Genomic DNA, 18,920 nt, shown 5'->3' with positions numbered 1-18,920 from the left:
CCATTCACAGAGGCTACCACAGAGTTTTCTAGACTTGTACCATGCAAAGCCTATACCTGTTTCATTCCTTTATAGGAGCTAGGAGGGCAAACTACAGGAATAAGTCAAATATAAGGTAATAAAGGGGAATGTTAGAGACTGGAGAACGCTGGAGTGCCCTGTCTAAAGGCTCAGTGTTACTCAACTCCATCCTACCACTGCCATGCAGGAATGCAGGCCCAGTGCTGCTAGGAAATCCATTTTGCTAAAGAGAAATATTAAATTTGGTTTCAGTATAAAATCCCTTTATATTTAAATAATGAAAACTAAATTTTAAAATGTTAAAATTATATAAGGGCTAAAAAAAAAAATTCACCTACAGGACCTACTCCAGGTGGTAGGTCACCCATTTGCAGTCTTTCTGATTTGGGCCCACCTAATTCAAGTGCATCTCTCTCATGTTATAAGTGGTTTCTTAAATTAAGGATTCTGAACTTGAAAGGGAGAAATTGTGAAAAGTTTAACCCAAATGATGTCATAAGCATATCTGGAGACTAGTGATTTGCTTGTTCATTTCATTGCAAAAATGGAAGTAATCAGGAATCCTAGTGCTTGCCATGAAATTGCTAGCATCTGTCCCTATGTCCCTGTTTCCTTTGCCTTCCCTCCTGTTAAAGTGGATAAATGATTCATGCTCCTCTCTAAGGCCAACATGTTCACTGTGTCATCAATCTTTTCAATCATACTGCTTTTTTACTCAAAGCCATTCCTTTGCAGTGTAATCGTTTTTCTCCCCCTCTCTGTCCTGTGATCCTCACACAACACAATTCCTTAGTATTGTTCACACTCAACAATCTCCACTTCCATGCCTCATATTCTCACTTGAATACACTCCATGAGGAATTTGTCCCCCAAACTCACTGAAAATGTTGAAATCCAAGGTCAGCGAAGACATCTATTTTCCTAAGCTTTATCAATTTTCAGGCTTCATTTTATTGTCTATCAATACATGTAACATAGTTCACACTCCCTTTTTAAAACATATCTTCACTTGATATCTGAAATAAATGTTTAGCCATGTCCTTGACTTGCCTGAGACTCAGGAGTCCTATGGGTAAGAACCTGAACACAGCCCATAAATGAGCTGTAGGTAGATAAACACCTATCTAATTGACTGGGTACCCCACTGGAAGTTGATTTGGAAGGGAGATTAAAAGGGGAGGTTGGAGAAAATAAAAAGTACCCAAGTGAAGAAGTTGGGCAACTTGGGGGAGACTGGGCAGCGAGGAATGGAATGCAGAGGTAAGAGTGCTTCCAGGTCCAATATGAGGTGCTGCTTAACTGACCTGACCCAGCCCCTCCTGAAACACTCCCTCCACCCCGCAACCCCAAGACTGAAGAGAGAGTTCAAGTGTAAGGGTGGATTACAGCATACCTAAAGGTTCAACAGTTCTTCTGGGGGGAACCCTCTAAATAAACTGAGCAAGTCTCAAGAAGCTGAAGGCACTTTCTTGCCAAAAGGCCAGGGAGGTCATGGGTTTAGAATAGGTTGGCAACACAAGGACTGCAATATAGGCAGCCACCGTAGGAGAGAAGGCAGCAGCTGTCAGTGGAGCAGAGGGAGAGCTAGAGAGGTAGACCCTAGAGAGCAATGGCAGAGCAGAAAGTCCCATCTGTGACTCTCACACACAGCTTTATCTAAGGACTCTCAGAGGGAAGAGTTGGGAGAACAATGTGAGATAAAGTCCGAGCTTCCTGTTAGCCTTTCTATAAGTCTGAAATTTTGTCAAAATGTTTTTAAAAATTCAAAGAAGATCCCCATATTACATTTGGGTTTTAACCTCGTAAATGTTTTGATTCCTTTAAAAAAGATTATGAAAACAGACTTTCATTTAGAACAATTGCAATAGTCTCCCTCCATTTTGGACATTTGAATACTGAAAGCTTTTTGGCCTTATTTCTGCCACACAGCCCCCACCCCCCCCTCTTACCCTCCATCTGGGAAAGTCATTAAAAAGGCCCGGGTGCTCCTTCTCTTGATGTCAGTGGGAAAGTTCAAAGCTCACAAACTTGGAGCCCTGCACAGGAGCCCTCAGTGTGGCCCCACTTCCTAACCACAATAAAAACCAAAGTAGTCATCCACCCACTTGCTCAAGCTGTCCCAGACTGGCTTGGGTGCCTGCCCTGTTCTCCCCAGAAAGTCTCATTATGTGAGTAATAAACCTTCCCATACTGTCTTTGTGTACATGTGGTGTCCGCAGTCTTTGTATCAAAACTAATTTTGGTTTGGCAGGGATTGATCCTATGCCCTCCTCGGGCAACAAAAAACAGCAGTAGTATGATAGAGGATAATAAAAAGCCCTGTAAGACATAACATTTAGAAAGGAAAGAGAAAATATTTTAAAAAAAAATTTAAACAGAAATTTAAAATCTTTGGAAGAAAGTGGAATATGAAGGTCAATCTCATATCATTTCTCAAGGATATCTTCTTAAGCTGTACCTCACTCATTAGCATTCAGTTATAAATAAACCCTTAGAAATGTTTCCAGTCATCCATTAGAAAGGCAGAAAACTCCCCTCAGAATTCACAGGATATTTTTAGTCAGATGCCTTCAAAGTTTATGATACACATATTTTTAAAATATGTAATGAAATGAACACTTTACAAAGACATTTTATTGCCTTAAAAAGCATTTCCCTCTCACATCCAATAGCTAATTATTTTCAAGGTGCTATTCAACACAGAACACTTGGATTTCTGTGAATGTTCATAAGCTTTTCATATATGATCACAGTCTATTTATGACAGCTGACAATTGTCACAGAAACCTTGCTATCTCTAAGGAGGGTAGAGGAAGCACAGAAAAAGAAAACAAATCTGATTAAAGGCTCCTAGCTTAAGGGAAGAGAGAAATCCATTGACAAACCCTTAAGGATCATTGATGTTTAGCTGAAAAACAAAAAAAAAAGAAAAAGTAAATAGAAAGAAAGGAAACAAGAAGGCAAAAGAAAATTAAAGCCTGAAAACAGATGTAGAACATTGTTTGCATGTAGAAAATACTTGTTTATATGCAGAAAATCAACCTCTGGAAGCTAAAATGTCACTCATTGGTTTTGCATGAATTCTTTGATCAAAAAAACCAGCATTATGCTTCCTAGGAGCTACATTCTGAATTTTGTTTACTATTTTTAAGTTCTAACATGGTTAGAACTTTAATTATTTCAATGTTAAGATAGTTGTCTGAATAAATAGCAGGGTAAAATTCATTCTTTAACCTTTGCAACTGAATTCAGATTTGATGAAATATCAATTCTAGGACAAAACAACTTTAAAAGTCCTTTAACAATAGTCTATTTGTTAAAAGCATCTTTAAGTCTGTGGCAGGATATTATACTGTGTCTTGCAGACAGAAAATAAGAGACATAATTTATCTTCCCCAAAATTTCCATTCTGCACAGCTGGAGAATTCTAAGAACGAGTGGGCTTGTGTGAGGTGACGATTCACTCATACTAAAGCAGTAAAGGTATTTACGATACTTTACTTTGGTCATGACTTGGGCTCTCAAGTACCTTATATTTAATTAGGGTAATTTATACTAATATTATATGTCTCTCACACATGATGCCTTTATTGACAAGAAATCACTCTACTTCCCAGGTGTTCTCAGAGAATAGCAAGGAACAAGTGCTTTACCAATGATGAACAAGTGCCTCACTTAGTGTTTTGAAAGCAAATAGGTACTTAATAATAACACATAATAGATAATAGATAAGATGCTAGCAAGTGAAGAATAAGATGCTGAATTGGTTAAATACTGCACCCCATTAACACCCTTGAATGACATTATATGGTATTTTGATAAATGTGGCTATTGGAACATCCTCTAGAAAGCTTTTCTCTGGATTTTTTTCTTACTTGAAGAGGAATACATTAAGATTTCTGGGGATTAGGCAAAAAGCTATTTCAGCTGTCTCTTCTCCCTGCCTTAGTCCATCACTCTCCATAATTGTGTCAGCAAAACCAAATTGTAGTTGTGGGAATTAAACAAGAGGAGTATAGGATTTTACACAGGGCTGAGACTAAAGACTTTTCCATCTCTGGACAACCTTTGATGGAAGCAAAAGTTTGCTTGCTATCTCCATCAGCCAGACATGCAAAGGAGAAAGGATGAAAGGTGAAAACAGAGAACTATTACAGAAAAGATATCGGTTGTTTCAGAGTATAATTTTTCTTGACCATACAGAAGCATTTCTGGGTTTTGTTTGTTTTTTACTTCACCCACAGAAGCGAGATTAATAAGCTTTTCTAGGAATCTGAAAGAGAAGTAAACAGAATGACAGTATACCCTGTGGGATGGGGTCATACCCAGAAGAGGTCAGTGTGTGGCCATTACTGGCCAGAAAGCTTGACTGGTGATACAGGTATTTGCTGGTAGTCTCACTAGAAACCTTTCCTTCCTATCACTTTCCAAATTACTTAAAGAAGTGAAGTAGACCCAGGAAATCAGACTCCAGCCCTAGTGCCAGGCTGAAAAATAAGCTCATTCCTTCCTATTAAGCAAAGGATTTAGTCCAGGAGGCAGCAGGTGACCAAACCAGTATATCAAGGAGTGATTCTCTTCAACTCGGATCCAGGAATTCTAGATGCAAATCTGTCTCTTTTGTCTGATGGACGTTTAAAAAGGACATTCATAGTTCTGGTGGCCACTGGCCACCATTTCAAGACTGTGAGGAAACCACTACTGAGCCTATGCCAAATGCTGGGCTGAGAAAAACAAAACCGGTTCTTGGTGATACCTGAATCTACTTCTGGTCTTTTCAGTCAGATGACTGAATAAATTTTCACAATTAGTTAAGTATATTTGAGGTAGGTTTTTTGCTGTTGTCACAGAAGTATAGTGAGAGACTGGCAACACAATGACTTTAGTCAAATCTGTCAAAAAAATTTTGTTTATTCAGCATTTATTTATTATATGTACCAAACCCTATGTTAAGTCTAGAAGATGTATACTGTGATAAAAAAAAAAAAAGAGAGACAAGCATGGTCTTTGCCCTTCCAGAATTTAGAATCCAGTGAAGTATGTAGAGAATAGGAAGACAACACAGTAAGTGCCAAGAGGAGGGAAGCATAGAGTGCTATGGGGACGATCAGAAGCCACAACATAGTGGACATTCGTATTTTTGAGGACCCTTGCTTTATTCTCCCTTCCTAAAGATTCTGGGTTTCCTTGTGGGGAATTGCCTTTCCATTGAGTACTGATAGAATGGTAAATTCATATGCCTGACTCACCCTACAAATATGGAAACATTCAAGTTCTTTCTTTTCATAGCCCAGTTAATTCAGGGCTTAAATGTATTAGCTTAGCTCAGTGATCAGCTGCTTTTTTCCAGAGCATACACCTTCAGTGAGTATCACAAGTATAAAAGAAACTGTTAGAATCCTTTATTCATCCCCACTGATGCAGCCAAAGCAGATGGTTCCTGCTGTAAGATAGTTGCTGAGCTTCCTGCTTCCTATAGCCTCCAACGCTTTTCCCTAACTCTCAGTTCTGAGAGCCCAGATAGTCGTCCTATAAATTCTGTTGTGCTTCTATTAGCTGAACTTAGTTGTTGTGGCTTACGATCGAGGAACCCTAACCTGTACTTTAGGTGTCAAAGAAGACTCCTGGAGGAAGTGACAACTAGGTTGATATCTTTTTGTTCTGTGTCCATAAATGCAGTTTATTAAAGGACTGATGTACCTAAGGTTAGTTTGGAGGGAGATAGCTAGCAAAATGTGAAATTGTAACTTTGAGAGCTTAAGCAAAAAGAAAGGAGCAAAGAGTTTAAGGCTTGTTTAAGGCTGTACACAAAGTAAAGTAGTTCACTACATACAGAAGGAAAGACAACAGGAACAGTACAATTGTTACAGTGTGGTCTTGAGATAATAAACTGTGAGAAAATGCAAAGGAATTTAAGAGCTTCTGAATTCAACCAGGGAGAAACAGAATATTCCATAACTCATAGACAGAAGCAAAAGGTGCAGAGTAAAAGGGAGGGGTAAATGCTGCCACTGGCTCTAGCCATCCATGGTAAGAAGAGTTTTCCAATCCATTTGTAAAGGATTCATGATTAATTAAGAGCATTCTTGTTAGTCAACTGGCACAAGTAGTATACGTACATGGACATATCTTAGCTACAGTCAATTTGTAATATATGGACATAGATTAATATTTAAATAAATCTGCACATAGCTAACCCATAGTTTCCTTGGCAGTATTCTCAAGAAATGTGTTCTCTTACGTTTCAGAAATAACACTGTTGTATTGGGGCTGAAAATATCTGAAATTTGGATCCAAAAGGCCAGCTAGTCATGGTTTGGTGCCAAGGTGGGAATAATTATGTTTGATTGATTCCTCCAGGTTACCCTCACAGTGACATTTGTAATGCCAAAGGCATAAGTGACTAAACAGTAGCTCCACCTCTTGTCTCTTACTCCTCTAGTAAATTCTATACAATCAAGTGAAAGCTACCTGGCTTTTATATTATAATAAGTAGAACCATAATTGTTCATCTGAGAAATTAAAATTTCCCTGGCACTGAATTGCAGGAGCAATTTGTATTAGTAACTCTTATGTAAGAGCCATGGGTTATGCCTTCTGGTATTTTTGTTATTTAAAAAACTTAAGAATGAAACTTTGTTTCTTCTGGACATTTTTATGTTATATTTGAGTGAGAGGGGTTTTTTGGTAGTGTTTTGAAATGTAAACTCCTTTTGTACGTTCTAGCTTCTCTCATTTAAATCTCTAACCATTTACTGAGGATGTAATTTGTGCAGAGCATTACGCCAGGTGTTAAATGACAGTAGCTGTCTAATGTGCATCATCAACTTGGTGAAAGCTAACTGTTTGCCAAAATAATCCTGGAAGAGTTTGGAAATACAGATTCCCAGGTCCCTATGCAGACATTTTGTGATTTAGAGGGTCTATGGTAGGTGGGGAGCATCTGTATTTTTTTAATTCCCCAAAGTGATTTTACTGGAATCAGTTCTAAGAGTAGGGCTATAAGTAAATCAAAGATGTGGATGAGGTGGCTCTCTCCTTTAAGCAGCTCACAGTCTAGTTTTGAAAATATGCCACATACTCTCATAATCCTATTATGGGGAAATTGTGGTACATGCTAAAGAGAAATAAGACTGAACCTCCAACCCTGTGACCCTTCATATTATGGATTTTATTAACTTATTAAAACAATGTTCTATGTCAGGGGTTCTTGATCTCCTTGAAATCCTAAGAGGTCCATGGATAGAAAGAGTGTGGTGGACTAAAGCGGGAAAAATAATAACATCTTTATTTTCATTAAATTCTTTGATTTTCTGCATATATTAACATATTAATAAATCCACAGTAGTATTAGCAATGTCTGAAATCACAATTGAGATCTTTAACTATTGTTTACCCTTATCACTACTTCCAAGCTACAGTAATTTTTATTATATAATGTGCTACTAAAAAACCACAAATATTACCATACATTATATTTTGGTGTTTTACTGACTACATGCCAATGTAGACTTTTTCCTTTGCAATTATTCTATGGTGTCAAAAAATGGTTAAGGACTTCTAACCTCTTCTCTCTGGTGGAAAACCACAGAGATAGAAAGAATGTAATCAGTCATTTGATCCATCTTCTTCATTTTATAATTGAAAAATAAAATGTAATGAATACTGTACTCAACTTACTAATATTCTCCTCTCGGTGCAGTTTTTACGGCTGACCTTAAATCAAGTGTAGAATCTAATTGCTTAAGGGAAAACTATCCTTCCTATCAGTGATACTTCTGGAATGATTAGTACCCACTTCACTGGCAAGGAATGATAGAGTTTTCTGGGAAAATTCTACTTTATTCCTTTAATAAGAGAGCTGGGATTCCACTCTCTCCCTTTCACTTACATGAGTGTGGAGAAAAATCCCCTTGTTTTTGCTGAGAGCCATCTTTCAATTAGCCGGGAGCCATCCTTAAGACAAACCTACATACAGAAAAGGGTAGAGCCAACAGAAGAGAAAGAAAGGAGTCTAATCCCTGAACAAAGTCTGGTGCTGACCCTACTCCACTGTTTAATTCCCAGTTATGAGTTAACAGATTATATATTGTTTTTAATCCATTATAAGCTGGTTGTAAATTGATGGCAAAATTGATTTAAGTTTATTCCATTTGTGTTTTTAAATTCAGTATTAACTGAGCACTTACTGTGTGCCAAATACTTCCCTAAGCAATTTATTTACAGCAAGTCATATCTTCTTCACAAAAACCCTATTAATATCACCATTTCTACAGATGAAAAAAATCAAGGTACAGAGCAGTTAAGTCACTTGCCCAAAGTGCTCCAGTTAGTAATGAATGGAATTGATACCTAAAACTTCCAAAGATTTGGCATCCATATTGAATATGTAGCTTCTTGCTGCCTACCTAACACAATCCTATAGCTAGAATGAAATAGTATAGTATGTAGGAAATAATAAAATTCATATGAATTTTCTATCTCTTAAAGAACTTATTCTTACATTTTGTAGAACCACAAGAAATATTTACTTAAGTGTTTAAATCCCCTGAGAGGATACAATAATTCAGAGTTAAAAAAACATCTTGCATTAACTTAAAATGCAATAAATGTTTTTATATAGTTGCAACATCTACATTCCCACAGGAATTGCTGTGTTGTGACTCAGGAACACCTGGGCATGAAGTAAATTAGAAAACTGCATTCTGGGAAGTGAGGGGTTTCAGTAAATTAAAGTTTAATTTGGGTGTAAATTAGTAGCAAGAGAGAAAGAATGAGTCAACACCAAGAAATGGCCACCTCCAAAATGATGATGTGGTGGGGGTCCAAAAGGTTGTCAACAAAGAGAATGCATGAAAGGGTTCTGGGAACTGAGCTGTGGAAAACAGAAAATCAACTGCTGAGCCAGGGACAAGTCAGCAGAGCTCAGATCTGGACAATTCTAGCAAGAGAAAGTAATTAATGCAGCTTAATTTAATTGGCTCTACAGGCAGACTAAAGCCAGTAAGTAGTACTCAGGTCTGCAATAGTCAATAATATGTAATAATTTTAAAACCAATGTTTCCAAACTTGTTAAGTCACAAGAGTTGCAAAGAGCATTGGTTAAAATAATATTCCTGAGTCTTCCTTTGAAGAACATCGCAGTGAGTAGCATGAGCTATTTATTTACTACATACTGTATGCTAGCCATGGTGCTGCTAGTGGAAATTTGTGATGAACAAGTTGTGGCTTCTTTTGCTGACCGAACAATTCCAGAAGTGTGTAGTCAACAGGAGAGATATACAAGTCAATACGTAATTATAATACACGTCGATAATCTCAGTGTTAGAGTTAAGTATACAGCTTTACAGCAGCAGATAGAAACCTGTGGCCTAAATTTAGGAAGTCATACCTAAATTGAGAATTGAAAGACAAATAGGGAATAAATGGGGTATGTGCAAAGACTGAAGTTCTTCCAGGGGGTAAAGCCTTATGTGAGGTGGGGACAAAGTAGGCAGAAATATGCCAGAGAGGTACGTACATAGGAAACAGATGATGAAGGATCCTCAGATTTGTAGTCACTGGAGAGATTTAGGGAAGGCAGTGACATAATCATATTTGTGTTTCAGAACAGTGACTGCAGAGCAGAGAATGGATTAGAGTAGAACCAACCCCAAAGAGGCTACTTGGGAAGCTGGGGCACTAATTCAGCCCTTGATGATAGTCACTTTTTGTATCAATTTCCTTTTGCTACATAATAATATTACCACAAACTTCTTGGCTTAAAACAACACGTCTGTTTCTGTGGATTAGAAGTTTAAACATGGTTTCTCTTGCTTAAGGTTTTATCTGGTTGCGAAGTGTCAGCCAGTGCTGTGTTCTCACTTGGAGACTTGGGAAGGATCTGATTCCCCAGTTTCATGGTTGTTGGCAACCTTAAGTTCCTTGTGGTTGTAGAACTAAAATCTTCAGCTTTTCTGATTCACCAGATGCCACCCTCCATTCTCAGAAGCTACCAGCAATTCTTTGCCACATGGTGTTCCCCAACATGGCTCAGGTAGTAGAGGCATCTTATGATCTGTCCACCACACCTGAATTAAGGAAAGGTCTTTAGGGATGGAAAGAAGTGGATAAGTTTGACCTATATTGAATCTTTTTGAATAAGTGATTACATTGTTTGTATCAGTTACAATTGAGCCACTCATGAACCTGCATTGTATTCATTAAATGTAAAAGCAGAAAATATCTGAACCTTCTCTTTTGGAGGAATAATTTGCTCTATTAGATGCAAGTGCTGGGGCTAGGGAATAGTTGTCTTCACTACCAGGCAACAATTATAAATTAGGTGTTTGCTCCAAGTACAGAAATAGACTGGGGATGAAAATTCCCCCCAAAGGACAGTGAGTTTGAAGACATTCTTTAATTACCAAGAAGAAATGCCCAAAGAATGACATCTTTTCCCAGCAACACTAACAGCAGGCATTAGTCACAGTCTTGGCACATGAACAGATGCTAGAGTCCCGGAACTTCACTTGCAAGTGGTTAAAACCAAGCACATCATTTCAACATGTCACAGTTATTTGACATATCCGGAAAGAGATTACCAATTAGTTTAAGTAATTTAGCCAAAACCTTAGGAAATTTTTCCAAATTATTTCCACCTTGTAGCCTTGCCATATGTGTCTCCAAATTCTACTTCTCCTGTATATGTCCCACGTGTGTCATTATTCAGAGAGATAAAAACCCTGTTCAAATCATTCACAGAAATCCCATAAGCTCTAGCACTATGCTGGGCAATTAACAGGACTAAATTAGAAATCTTTCATTTATTTTTAGTGCTAAAGGTTCAAATTCTTGTGTGTTGATCTAGCGATAGATTACGAAGTGTTCCTCAACACTTTACAGATCAACTATTATTTTTAATTGATTTCCCATATCATTGTTAGCACAGAAGAATAAAAATGGTTATTTCATTGATACTGGCACTGCTAGATGATATCAATTTGAATTTTAAATGCCCTCTTGATCACCAAGGTGTTACATCAGTTATGCAAACTCAATTTGCCCATAGTGAGCACCACCCCAGCAGGTATGCTCAAGCTGGAAACAGAATGTTGCCCACTGATGTGTTGGAATTATACAGAGCAGCTGCAGAATAGCCTCGTGCTCCCTTCCCTTAATAGAGTTTTATTTTCTCCAGCTTGCTGCTCCTTCAGGCAAGACACATGGGCAAGGAAAGCAAGCAATGCTTTCCATCTACAAGTGTAAATTAGAATTTAGAGAAGCAATAGCTATAGCTAACAAAATTACCATAACAATGCTTCATATTATTAATTGTAATAGTAATAGTGATAAATATAATAATTATATAATAATGCTAGCTGATAATAATAATGGCTAACATTGGAGTGGTCTATATGGGTAAGTCAGAGTGTTGAAGTACTTAACCACCCTAAGCCTATTCTTAGTCCCTATTTTAGAAAAGAAACTGAACTTTGGACCTATTTATATGTTTTATCCAAGTTATTTCACTGATAAGTGCCAGAGGCAAGATTCACTCTCAGGTATATCTTTCTTGGTGATCTTTGAACTCCTTAAAGATATACAGTATGGCCAATTTCACTCCAAGGACATGGGAAAAATAAAACAACAATAATCTGAATAAACTACTGGTTGAAATAAAAGAGAAAATTTTACAGCACACAAGGGTCTCTTCCTTATTGTCTGTAGCAAAGAACACTTGCCAATAAAGCATTACCTCCTAACTCATTGAAGTCTAAGCCTATAGCACTCTGCTCATGACTTTTTTCCCTTTTTCTCTTAGCTTGAATTCTGGACACATAATTATGCCATTACAATTACTGCCTGTGGGAAAGGAGGAAGTAGAGCCATTTGTGTGTTACACCAACTGACATACCAGATGACAGCCAACTGCGTAGCATTTAGCCGGTAAAACAAACAGAAACCACGTGGAGGCTTCCATGCATGGAAGAGAATTGCAAGCATATGCTCCCTGTACCTTTCTTAACCGACGGTGCTCAGCTTATTCTAGGTGTGTTATGTATCGTGTTCCACCCAGAGCATTGCAGAGGGTGCGAGGAACAGGATAAATAGTATAGAGAAACTGTATGATGTTTGGGAAGTGACAACAACTTTTCTGTGAAATGATTGCCTCTCTTTCCTCTTGCTTTTTCTTATTTTCTTCCACTCCCTATATATTAAGAACACACCTAACTAACCAATGATCATGTTTCAAATTAAAAATGAAGTCAATGCCTAGCACATTATCTATAGCTCCCTTCTCAAAACCTTTCATCTTCTTTCCCTTTTTCTTCTTCACTCCTGGATAGTATAATTAATGGTCCACAGCACAGTTGTGGAATAATGTACTTCTTAGTACCCACCATCATTTTAATACAATCAGGGTATGCAGAACAAAGCTTTATGGGGAAAATAATTATGCCACATATTAAGCCACTGTCTTTCAGCTCCAAACCTGCCTTCTCCTACTCTTTTTGATGGGATTCTGCAAACTGCTTTTCTTATACACAAACTGCTGCCTATTAAACTTTGACAGTAAGAGGAGCTGGAAGGAGCCTGCAAGTTTGGAGGAAGAGGAGGGGCTTGCTCTTTCCTGTTCTCTGGTGGTGTCTGGTGGGCTTCCTGACTGCCGTGGTTCCTGTATGCATCATATCAGGCTTCTTCACCCCAGCACTGGCAGTTCCTTCCTGTAGGATGATAGAGGAAGACTGGGAAGCAGGAGACAAAAAAGGAAACATGCTCATTTCCATGTATTCCCTGTGTGCTTCCTCAGGATTCCTGACTGCCGTAATTTCCTGGGAGCATCCACCCAGCAACACATCTTCACCCTGACAGAGGCAGTGCGTCCCCATAGCAGCAAATGAATCTAGTTTTCAGTTTCTGCAGCAATTGCAGAAGTAGCTCCATCCACATCAGTTCCATCTGACTACCACCCCCTCCTCAGAAGTCTGGCTTACGGCCTTATAGGACCCCTCCTTTGAGCTCAGAAATGGGCATACCAGCTGAGCAGCACCCTCTCTTCAGAGAAGTGTGGCAGGCTAGAGCCTGTCTTTCCAAGGGCCGGAAGAAAGATGGCTGAATGACATCAGACTCTGTGAACTCTAAAGAACATCAAGCATTTGTGGAGTGTTCTAACAGAGCAAGTGGGAAATAGGGATCATAGCTTTAAAACTGAAGAATTAATTTTTCAGATCATCTTAGTTGAACGTTTTTGGACTCTGTTTTTAAAGCTTGTTACTATCACTGCCTTTGCTAACTTTAACTGCTCTGTTTGCCCTAAGAGCTTAAACATCTTTGATGGCCAACACTGTAAGCTTGTAGAGGTTAGGAGCCTTCTGTTTTGTATGCTCAGTACATAGGCAGTGCTCAATATGTCTGAAACGACAACAAAGGAATTGCTTGGCTTCTGCTGTAGTTCCTGTTTTGTGAACAGCGGGTTGCTGGAAAGGCTCTACCTACAGTGTATAGAGACAAGGTGGTCGCAAAGGAATAGTATGGTAACTTACTAACAACCTTAATTCAAATTGTCAGCAGGGGAGAAAATGTAAGGAGCAGCAAGAAATGGCAAATTGCACCTTCTCCAGAGCAAAGGGAAAAAAAGAGCCAAAGAAAACAAAAACCCAAGAAACTCAGGAGAGTTGTATTAAGATTGCTCCAGTAAAGCTTCCTTAAAACAGCAGTCTCTGGGGGCTGACTATCAGCATCATTAATATCATCAGCTGGTAATAGATGCTGTGAAACCCTACGAAGCTTCCAAAGAGAGGAGAGAAACGGAAGGGGTGAACAGTACACTGAAAGCACAGAAGTGTTAGGCTTATAAGGCTGTTTATTCTGCAGCAATTTCATCTAGAGCAAGAAAAGCTGATCACTTTTCTAATGCCTTAAACAGAAGGTAGCGAGAGCCTGAAGGTAAGAAGTGTTAAGCGTTAGCCAACTTTCAGACTTGAAACATTGCAGAGGTGGAGCTGAAAGATTTCTCGGGGTGGTTTTTCTCCTAATTTCCTTTTTCCGTTTTTTCGCTTTCATATCCTAAAACCTGATATGAATAAAATTCCAGTTCCATATCCCGTTGTTGTTGTGGATTTCATGGTCATCCTTCCTGTACAAAGGATACTTCTATATGAGTCATGGCCTAGGTTTCAGTCACAACCCGTGTAAGTGCTTTGGAAGTGTTTATACATACATTTCTGTTCCTTTTTTTTTTTTAATAGAAACATATAAGGTGGCGATTCAAGATCAAGACAAAATGGGCTATGGTCCTCTTACTTTCCCTTTACAAATAATAAATCCTAAGAAATACTGGCATTAGTTCTAGAGAAGTTTCCAGAAGAAAATGTCCTGGACTCGAGGGCTATAGTCAAAATCTCAATATTGGAAGGGAGCTGAAAGGTCATTTAGAGCAAGAAGCAGCAGACTTTTCCAGTATAAGATACTGAATGCTTTTAGGCTTTGTAGGCCATAATGCTCAACACTACCATTGTAGCGCGAAAGCAGTGTCTATAAAACATAAGATAGGCATGGCTGTGTGCCAGTGTGTTTTTATTTATAAATGCAAGGGGCAGTGCACCAGATTTTACCCAGAGGTCAAAGTTTGTGACCCTTGATCTAGACTGTTGAGCATGAGATGGAAAAAGAAAACAAAGAAGGACTCATTTAAATTGGGAAACAAAAGAGGTCCTGAATGTCTGACCTCTATTGATTATTCATCTTTTTATTTTTTAAGGTATAATATCCGAGCAGTTAAGAGCATGAATCGTAAGTGTACAACTTGATACATTTTTGCACATATTTACAAATCTATATCTCTAGCTATAGATATCCCTGTAGAACCACCCAGATCATGATATAGAACATCTTCAACATCCTCCTGAATTAATTACCTACAGAGGTAACCCGCATTCTTACTTTAGCAATATAAATTAATGCTGCCTATTCCTGAATGTCATATAAATGGAGTCGTAGAGTGTATAATTTGTTGCGTTGAGGTTTCTGTTGCTCAACATTATGACTGAGGAATTATCTAACATTTTGTAAAATACTTACTGTAAAATGTTAAATTTTAAACGTTATTACAATTTTACTTATATCAATAAATTAAATACTCAATAATAGGGCAATGGTTACAAAAGTGTGGTAGATTTTTGTGCCCACTGTATTTTATTTAAAATTTTAATTATATTAGGATTGAGTTGAGCCTCCATCCAACATTTTGGCAAAAAGTTTACTACCACATTCTTGGGACTCCTTTTCAGATAAGCCCATGTCCCTTACACATTATCCAAGAGCCATAAGGGCTTACTCAGTAGAAAAAAGAGGTGGGCCATCATTCCTTTTCCAGGCTGGGAAGAGATTCTCTGTCTACCAGTCTGCAGCCATCACTATGGGTTGCCCTTCCAAGGTGTGCTGTGCAGAATGTTTTACCCCAGCCCTGCTGGCCCATGCATGCCACAGTGAAGTCTCTCTCCAGGAATGTCCAAGTCTTTGTGGCTGAGCTCCCTAACGATGATCCTTTGAAAGAAGGCCAATCTGCCAGCAGCTCCACTTTCTCCAATTTGGGGTAGGCTATAGGTGACCTCATTTAAGGTCTCAAAACTTTGTGCTAAGTTTTTAAGACATCCATGCAGCTATTTACTTCCTCAGAATACTATCCTAGAAGAGAGTCAGGACTTTGAGAGGTAGTTCGCGGTAGTAGTTGAGAACATGAATTCTGGATTCAGACAGCTTCGATTCAATTTCTAGCCCTTTTACTTACTAGCTGTGTGAACTTCGGTAAAATACTTAACTAATCTGTTTTGCCTGTGCCAAATGGTGATAATAACGGTACCTACTTTATAAAGTTGATGTAAGGATTAAATTAATTCATGCACATAAAGGACTTGGAATAATGGAATAATGCCTAACACATAGAAGTTACACAATAGAGCAATAGCAATTAGGTCTGAAATGCAAAGTCTTACTCATCATCTCTTTTGTATAATAATCTAAGTAGTAGTATTCTAGGCCTTATAGTAATAAAACTTCATTGCCTAGATAGTTTAATCAAAGGTTCCAACCTGGGCTGATACAGCAATTAAAAGTACAAAGTTGAATATATTGCATGATCTTTAACTGAAAATTATATACATATGCGTAGAAAACATACAGGAAGGAAATATGTCAAGATGTTAGTCTTCATCTTTTAACTGTGAGATTATAGATAACTTTAATTCTCTTCTTTATGTATTTTTATAATTTCCAATACAATAAGCAAGTGTAACTTCTAACTTTAACAATAAAACTGTCTTCATGTGTAGCTTATTTAAAAGTTATATAAAACTTGTGTCTGAGTGCTAGAACTTCACATATTAGCGGCATAATCATGAGGCAACTGGCATATCCAAACTTTAGTTGCTGGTATATAAAATAGGAAAATAATATCTCCACTGGGGTTGTTTGTAGAAATTAAAGGAGAAATCTCATGAGGAAACCCTTGTATGATGTAATGCACCATACAAATGTAAGAAATTTGACTGACTGTACTATTTGGTTTAAAAAGTCACATAAGGCAATTATTTTCAGAAACTCAGGGTGTTCATTTATACTCAGGCCATTAGAGAAAAAGTGAACAAAACTTCCAGCTAAGAAAGTGATTTAAAAGCTTATATTAAACTACTTTTCCTTCACTTTCTTTGTGAATAATCACAGAAGACTGTTGGCTGGCTTGTGCCTGCCCATGTGAGAGAAAACTCGCATGAATACACCAAGACTGTTAAGAAGATTCCAGTACTACAAAAACTGATTGAAAGTCTAATACGAGCCAGGCATTATGCTAGTTAATTAAGGATATAAAAATGAGTAAGGCAGATAATTATCCTAAAAAATTTCACAGTGTAGAAAATTTGGAGGCAATCCTATGCATTTTTATTCTATTATAACCTAGCATTGTATACATTTTTAATCTTTGTGGAATGTGTCTTGATGATTGTAGTTCCTTTATTTGTTTAAACAGCTGAGTGTAAACTCTTCCCCATCTGCCATCATCCTTAGCAAAAACAGAAATACAGAAAGTCGTATTCTACAGATACTACCCAGCAGCTGCATCCAAAGAGAGAATGTGATCTCAATCCCACCAATGCCCAACTCTGTCTTCTATAAACTGGGTGATTAGTGGTGATAACATTCAAGAACAACCTCTGTTTTCATACTCAAGGCACTACAAGGCAGTGGCACTGTTTCCATTCTCTATGGAAAAATTAAAAACTAGCAAGTAGCAGACACAGAATTCCAAACAGAGAATTTTTAAAAACATTGCTCACTCCTACTTTCTCCCTTTGTTGTCACATATACAAATTATATGTCTTCAGATGGAACAGTCAGAGCCTCATTCTAGGAACACTGGTGACCATTTAGCAATGATGAGGGTGAAAGAAGAGATGTCACAAGACAAAGATCCAAAAGGATTTTTCGCCCACAAGCAGGATTTTCCAAGGGCCCCTCATGGTCTACATAGGGTCAGATTCCTCAGTTATATATTACAGCTCTTTAGGACAAGCACAAAAATATGATTTATTTATGTGGTTACTTGATTTGTATCTTTCATATCCCCTCAACAGTAAGCTTCCTAAGGGCAGGAACCTGTTTGTTTGGGCTCACCATTGAATCCCTGGGGTCTAGCACAGAGCTTGGCATGTCATTGGAACCCAGTAATAATAAAGAAGTAAATAAATAAGACGCAAAATAAGAGTCAATGGCGGTTAATATTTATTGAAATCTTTTCATACACCAGACACAGTGCTGAGCAGTCCATATATGGCTGCCTTATAAGATAGGCACCTCATTATTCTCCTTACACAGGTGATGAGAAAGAGATGAGACAGAGGCTTAGAAAGGTGGGGTCATTTGGCCAAGGTCACACAACTGGAAAGGTGCATAGCCAGGGAAGTCCAAAAGTTAGCTTGGCATACTCTAGACTCGTATTCTATTCCTTGTTCTTCCTATTCCATTCTGTTCCTTGTTCTTGTTTTCTTTCTAATCCTTCTCAATGAATAGCTCTTGTCTACTATAGTAGCACAGTAGAGAAAGAACTAGTGGCCACATTACATAAGTAGCTTTCACATGAAGAAAAATGATTTCACACTGTAGGTTCTTCCTTAGATAACTGTTCTACCTAAGTCTTTAATGGACCAAAGTGAATTTTTCAGCTATATGGGGAGGCCATATTGTATGGAATTTCCTAAAATATTCTGACCACAAATTCTTCAGTAATTTTCTGGGCTTTTGTTCCATTTTGGGAATATTTAGATTAAAACAGCAATATTTAAAATCACTTGAAATTAGAACTTATGAAGATTAAATATTTTCAAAAGATAACTAACTTACATAAGCATGTTAAAAGAAATATCCTATAATTTACTCACTCTTTAATGGGAAATCTGGTCCATTATAACCAAGAATTTGAATCTGGTATAAAATATCTTATTACCTGTCCCACTACCATTAACATTCTGCTTCCTTGTTCCATCGTTGTTAAAATTAATATAAACTGGCTCCAGGTTTCCAGTCTGGCACATAAGGAAACTGGAAATTATCACTCTATCCTAACAAGTAAAACTGAACAAACCTGATAATATCAATTACCCTTCTTCAATCTGGCAGAACAGTGAAGTCACAAGGCAAACCACTGCCCACAAAATTATAAAGACAGGCAGATAGATAGTGAGAATCACAACTGACCAGGGCAGAAACCCACTTGCAGAAACCTCCTTAGGAAACAGTGATGGCATGGGAAAACTTGAACAGCAATTAATGAATTGCTAGGGGCTCAGTGTGGAAAAACTCCAGGAGGAGTTTTATCTCCAGGAACCACTTTGAAAAGTCCAGAGCATTCTGCTCTTCTTAAC

Source organism: Camelus bactrianus, chromosome 12 (genome assembly GCF_048773025.1).
Source record: "Camelus bactrianus isolate YW-2024 breed Bactrian camel chromosome 12, ASM4877302v1, whole genome shotgun sequence".
Taxonomy (NCBI): Eukaryota; Metazoa; Chordata; class Mammalia; order Artiodactyla; family Camelidae; genus Camelus; species Camelus bactrianus.
The sequence above is the reverse complement of the archived record's forward strand: the minus strand, read 5'-3'. Positions refer to the sequence as shown.